Raw genomic sequence first — 7,088 nt, 5'->3', positions numbered from 1 at the left:
TAGAATGGCTGAAATAAAAAATACTGATAATACCAAGTGCTGGTGAAAACACAGAGCAACTGGAGGTCTCAGATGTTATTAGAATATCAATGGCATTGCTACTCTGGAAAACAACTTGGCTGATCATTATAAAGCAAAGTATACACTGACCATATGACTCAGCAATCTCACCCCTGGGTATTTATCTCAGAGAAAATAAAACTTACTTTGACACAAAATGTGAATAGTAGCTTTATTTGTAATAACCAAAACCTGGAAACAATCTAAATATCCTTCAGTGGATAAGTAATGGAAAGCAAACTGTGCTACACCCGTACAATAGAATACTTCTCAGCAGTAAAAAGGAACGAGCTATTGATATTGTGGGGGAGGCAAAACTTTACCTCTACCTATCTTCGCTTCTGTTTGTTATTGATGTCTTTTTTTCTTCGTTCATAAATAATTTTCCTTTGGCTCTCGGTATCGTTTAACCTTGGCACAGTGCAGGGTGCATTTTTGTTCCATGATTCCTGATGTATGCTCACTGTTGAAAATCCAGTTCTAAATCAAGCTATAATAGGTTTTCAGCTGAGGCTCTTTAACAAAAAGACAGGTTAACAAGAGAAAAGCAGTTTATTAACCCACGCAGCACACATCACCTGGGAAAAACCTCGAAGAAAAGTAACTCAAAACAGTGGCTTAGAATCTGCTTTCATAGCAGATTCTAATCCACAAAGAACAATGGATTTGTAGAGAAATGACAGGACAAAGGAAAGCAGTTTTAGGCTTCCAAAGGCAGGAAACTGTGGGAAGTTAAATATACGGAAAGAAACTAATGGAGTAAGGTTTGCAGTTTCCTCTGGAGCCATCTCTGGGCTAATTAGAGTCTAGAGTCTTCTCCAGTAAAGGAGAATTTATATCCTGCCTTTAGGCAGAAAAGGAAGAGGATGGAGGGAACTTTTACTGCATTTGCTTTTTCTTAATTGCTTTCAGCTTGAAATACTTTTTATGTCAAAGAGTCATATTTGGGGGTGACGTAATCTGGTTTCCTTCAATACACACAACGATTTGGATTTCAAAGACATGAGTGAAAAAGCCAGTCTCAAAGTGTTGTACACTGGTGATTCCACGTATATAATACTCTTATAATGACAAATCATAGCCAAAAAGGAAGGAATTAGAACACCAAGAATAATAGCAATCTCAATAATTATAATAGCAACAACCCCTGCAATGGATTGAAATACATGGCTCATCATGTTCAAAAAAAAAAAAACCTGTGATCGTCTTTGGAGATTGCTAGAACACACCTATTATTCTAAAAACTGGGAAATAACAGGAAGGAATCAAGCATTCTCATAAGGAAAAGCAAGGAAAGAATCATTCAGCCTAGGGCAGCCAATACCAAGGAAGGTAAATAGGTCATCAGCTGGGATAGCACAGCAGCAGGCAAGGAGAGGGTAGAGCTTAGTGCTGGGCTTAGAGCCTGGATATTTCCATTTTCTCCTGCTGTTCCTAGTTCGTAAAGTTCAGCATGCCTTGCTTGGTCTGGGCCTACAGGGTTGCTGATGTGAGCAATGACCATAAAGAAACAGACTGCTACACTTAGCTATTGCCATAAACGTTCTGTAAAAACACAGTGGCAACCCACAAGAAGCGTTTATTTTTGCTGATGAGTCTATTGTTGGCTGGGCAGCCTTCCTGATCCGATCTGGGCTTGGCGGGACTCATCCATATGCTTGTGTTCACTGAGGGTCAGCTAGGTGGCCCTGCTGACCTTGACTGCATATGTAGGGCCTCAGCAGGGACCACTGGGCCAGCTTGGCTGTGCTCCAGGTGTCTCATCCTCCTGAAGGCTGGTCCAGGAGTGGTCCAAGGGGGTTGCAGAGCTCCAAGGGAGAACGGAAGCAGCTCAGACCTGACACATGGCCACTTCTGCTGTGTTCTATTGGCAAAGGAAGCCACAAAGCAGCTCAGTTTCAAGGATTTGGGAAAAGAGACTCCATCTCTAGCTACAAGAGGTGTGGTACTGGTTCAGCTGAAAGCTGGCCCAGCCAGGGGCATCCAGACCATTCCCTGGGCCATCATGAGCCCTCAGGTCCTGTATCATCTCCCTGACTTTGTATGGAAGCATCAGGGGCTATTTTGGTGAGAACTGGAACCCAGAAACTGATTAACAAATTGTTCCACATGCATGTACCACTCCAATATCACACTATGTGCATACTCACACTAACGTCTTCACGCACACATGTGCACACATTCACACACACTCATGTATGCACACACATAAATGTGTATACACATATGCACACACATTCACACACTCATGTATGTGTACACACACTTACATGTGTACATATGCACACATGTACAGTGTGCATGTGTGCACACTCACCCATATGTTGTCTCACACATATGGGTGCACAGGCACATGTGTGCACACACAATCACAATCACACTTACATGTGTGCACACACCTTACACTCTCACATGTGTACGCACACACCCACATACACATGTGCATGCACATGCATGCACACACACTAACACACACCTACACATCCACACATTCACACTCACACCCTCACATACATTCACATTTACACACATACACTTGTGTGTGCACACATTCACACCCACCATCACGCATTCACACACCCACACACATGCACCCACATCATGCACACTCACATGCACACACACATGCTCAGATGTGTTCACTCACATGTGCGCATGCTCATACTCTCACACACACTCGCCCCTATGCTCACACACTCTGCCCCTGCATTGGGAAGTTGTGGGCTCCCTGGCCCCTCATCTAACATTGGACAAGTCCAATGGAAGAAAGACAGGTGGCCTTTGATTACTCAGTTTCCCCCACCCAGCGGCAGAAAGATGAAGGCCAGTGTGGCTCCCCATCCCAGCTCTGATGCTAACATGGACCACTTGCCTCTCTGGCCCTCAGTATCCCCTTCTGTAAATTGTGGGAAGGGATCCAGATGTTCTCCCAGGGCCCTTGTGGGCTGATGGCAGATGATTCCATGAGCGGCCTCCTCGGTTCCCTCAGTTGGGCCTTACAGACAGAGGCCTCAGAGCCAGGAGAGACCTGAGAACTTCCCAGAGGCAGTGGCTCACAAGTAGAGTGGATTTCCAAGCCCCACGTGAATAGCAAAGCTTTCACATGAATATGTGTGAACTCAGGAGAGTAGGCTGAGGGAGAGCAGAGGCAGCGGGGAGCGGGCAGCGGCACAGCAGCGGTGGCAGCCGGGTGAGTACCCTCTGCCCTTGCTGGGCGTTAGTCCAGGCCGCCCAGCCCCAGGGCATAGCAGGGGAACTGGCACACAGGCACCTGGGATCCCTGGGAAAGGAAAGAGGTAGAGCTGCTCATCACAGGAGGGTGCGGCCCTCCCCATGCAGCTTATCCCCCACCTGGCACGAGGGGCTAGAAAGCTCCTGGTGCCCTCTGAATGCCCAGCCTCTCACAGACAGGGAACCACCAGCCCAGAGCCCATAGGCCCCATTGCACAGGTGAGTGGGGAGCTTGCGAACAAAGTTGCTTCTGGCTCCTCGTGAATAAAGGTGATGCACAGAGACGCTCACAGAGATGCTCACAGAACGAGTCCTGGCTGCTCAGGGCGGCTCAGCCTAGGACTCTGGGGCAGCCTGTCACTGAATGTCCTAAGCTCAGTTTCCTCATCTGCAAGATGGGAATACTAATAGTACCGACCTCATAAGGCTGTTAACAATAATTGAAGCTAAAAGGCATGGCATGCCTCCTGTGTACCAGGCACTGTGCTAGGCACAGGTTGGGTGTTAACTCCCTTAAAACTCACAGCAACCACGGAAGTCTGACACTGGGGCAGTCCAGTGGCTTTTCTGACCGTGCTCAGACAAGACAAGCAGCTGTGATCTAGTCAGTGAAGTGTTCAGTCTTGTGTATGTCACGACTTGATTTGGGGCCCCTCAGTTCTCAGCCCCGGGAACATGGCAGTTGAGAAGGGTGTCTGGTGGGCTTCCCCTCCCTTTTCCCACTGGATTTCCCTCCTCTTCCCCAGCCAGCCAGCTAACTGTGGCTTCTGCCCTCTGCAAGGAGGAACAATGGGGAAAGAGGGGAACGGGATAGGAATGCGTACTTGCCTGATACTGTTAGAAGCTAGCATCACCTCCCTGAGGCTGGAGGTCAAGCTGATTTCTCTGCAAGGGTATTTCATGGGCTTTATGGAGATGGCCCCCCACGCTTGAGGTCTCTCTCCTGTGTAGCCCCCACAAAATTCCTCCCTCAACTCAGGAATCAGGCAGGTCCATTCTGCAGGCTGTACATTGAAATCTCTCCCAGCAGTCTCCTTAAAGCCAGCCTCTCTATCTTGTCTTAAGATGAAGAAGGATGCATCCACTCCCCCATATACAGTGCTCAGATGATTCTGTAAGTTCTCTCCCCAAACCCACTCTCACCCCCACTCCTAACCCGGTGGGGGAGGAGGAAAGGCATCTAGCAAGTTCTCAGCCACCTGCTTTCCACCTGTCCCACTGACCCGTCTGCGTCACAGCTCACTTCAGTACCTGGTCTCAGCTGAAGCTCCCTTCAACATCTCCGACAAATACATCAGCCTTCAAGGCCCGCAGCCTGTCCCATTCTCCCACACTGCCATTTCTAGCCCTTGCTTTACTGGTCTGCAAAATGGGCTGAATAACACTTACCTTATGGGCTATGGGATGGTTCTATGGTCTCATACAGGTGACAGCTCTTTAGAAACTGTAAAAGGGCTGTGCCTATGAGGGCTGTTACTACCACTGCCCATTCACTGGGTGAAGACATGCATTTTGGTGATGTCTGGGCACTTTCTGTGTCTCTGCTACAGGCAGCTGTTCCTCTAATGGGTAAGTTGCAGATTCCTGGAGGCAGGGGGCAGTGGCGTTCCCTCCTCCACCTGTCTGTCCCTGACACACGCATTTGTATTTTGGGCATGCTGACTGATGGGTTAGTAAGAAAAAGAAAGTCCTCCTTCTGGGTAGCGCAGAGCTGGGGCATGGCCTCCGGAATGTGGCAGATGAGTTAGTCCCCGGCCCCAGGGTGCAGAGGCGCTGGTAGCGGCCACAGAGGGCGGGGAGGAGAGAGGAGTTTACATTCTCAGGAACTATGTGGCACTTTCATGCTCATGATTTCACTTACCCTGCCTGTTGACAGAGAGCCTATTTTTATAGGTGTTTTCTCTTCCCCTGAGGATCACAAGGTCTCTGTTTTGCAAATTTCTCACCACTTGCCCAGGAGAGATGTTGTTAATTATGCACATGCTCCCATCTGGGGCCGCACAGGCCCAGTCTGATATGAAATCCCAGGAGGAGCCCAGCTGAACCACATGGAGCTGGTCCTTCCCCACCCAGAAGGTCCACAAACCTGCCCATACACCACTGCGAGTCTCAGACGCAGTGTTCACCTGTCCCTGGTGAAATGACACCTATACAGGCAGAGTGGTGAGGGGCTTGCCAAGTTATAATGGTCTCATTTAAAGGTTTTGTGTTTGTATCTTAAAATCACGTCCTTCCTACCTCTGGTGTTCAAATAGCCTTCCTAGATGATGGTGAAAACATGGATGACTTTTTGCAGGAACTTACTTGGGAAAGTAGAAAACTGGCAGACTCATCTGGTCCCAATGTGTTTCTCATTTGCTGATCTGTGAACACCACGCATTTCTGAACCATTTCTCCCAGGAGTGAAGTACAACCATTTGTTCCCTCATCTGACAAAGCCAGGACTCAAACCTAAAAGTATAGGAATTCCATACGTCTGCACTCTTCCCACTGAGAGATAGGAGTCTGGGTCCATTCCAGTTCTGCCACTGAGGCTCTGTCCAACTGGAAGGAAAACACTTGTCCTCTCTGAACTTCTGTTTTCTTATCTCTAAATCACACCAAATAATCCATGACTGCCTCTCCCTTGGAGTAAGATACGGGCTGTAAATGTTCATTGTTACATCCAAGGAAGGGACAGACCGATGGGCGAGGTGGGTCCCCGTCAGCCCGAGTTCCTCATTCTGACGTCTGTCTCTCTCATCCAGTGTTCATGGATTCCCGGGCAAGAAAATCTTTAGTGATGTCCTCAGAAACTGTAGAGTCTCCCCAAATATGTCCATTTTGTGCTGCTTTAACAGAAGACCTGAGACTGGGTAATTTATAAAGAACAGAAATGTATGCTGCACAGCTCTGGAGGCAGACACATCCAGGATCGAGGTGCGGCAGGTTTGGTGTCTGGTGAGAGTCCCATTCCTCACTTACTTCCAAGGCAGCGCCTGGTTGCTGCATCTTCCGTGGGGGACAGATGCTGCCTCCTCACGTGGCAGAAGGCAGAAGGGAAGAGGACCTCAGCTACTTCCCTGTCTCCCTTTCATAAGGCACTAATCCATTCACAAGGCAGAGCCTTCAGGACTTCACATTTTCCAAAAGGCCCCACCTCTTAAGGCCATCATGATGGAGATTCAGTTTCAACATGAATTTTGGAGGGGACACATTCAGACTGCAGAAGGTGCAGAGGGAGAAAGAGATTGAAGAAGAGAGAAAAAGGAAAGAGAAGGAACATGGGGCAAGGGAGATGGGGACAGCAGGGTAGCAGGCTCTGAGGCCCCCTGTGTTGGCTCCATGTCCTCCCTGAAGCCATCCCTGAGTTCCGAAATCAGGAACGCTTCTCCCTGCATCCACCAAGCCTCCTACCTTGCTAGTATCTGAGAGCAGGACATCTAGCCTTAATTCATCAGCTGGGCCTGCTGGCCCGTGCCTGTAATCCCAGCACTTTGGGAGGCTGAGGCGGGTGGATCATGAGGTCAGGAGATCGAGATCATCCTGGCTAACACAGTGAAACCCAGCCTCTACTAAAAATACAATGAATTAGCTGGGCATGGTGGCACATGCCTGTAGTCCCAGCTACTCAGGAGGCTGAGGCAGGAGAATTGCTCGAACCCAGGAGGCTGAGGTTGCAGTGAGCTGAGATTGCACCATTGCACTCCAGCCTAGGCGACTGAGTGAGACTCCATTTCAAAAAAAAAAAAAATTCGTCATTACATTCCCAGACCCTGAACTTGGTGCTCATAGTTAACACTCAATAAGTGTTTGTT

This window comes from Cebus imitator, unplaced genomic scaffold (genome assembly GCF_001604975.1).
Source record: "Cebus imitator isolate Cc_AM_T3 unplaced genomic scaffold, Cebus_imitator-1.0 Scaffold253, whole genome shotgun sequence".
In the NCBI taxonomy this organism is placed as follows: Eukaryota; Metazoa; Chordata; class Mammalia; order Primates; family Cebidae; genus Cebus; species Cebus imitator.
The sequence above is the reverse complement of the archived record's forward strand: the minus strand, read 5'-3'. Positions refer to the sequence as shown.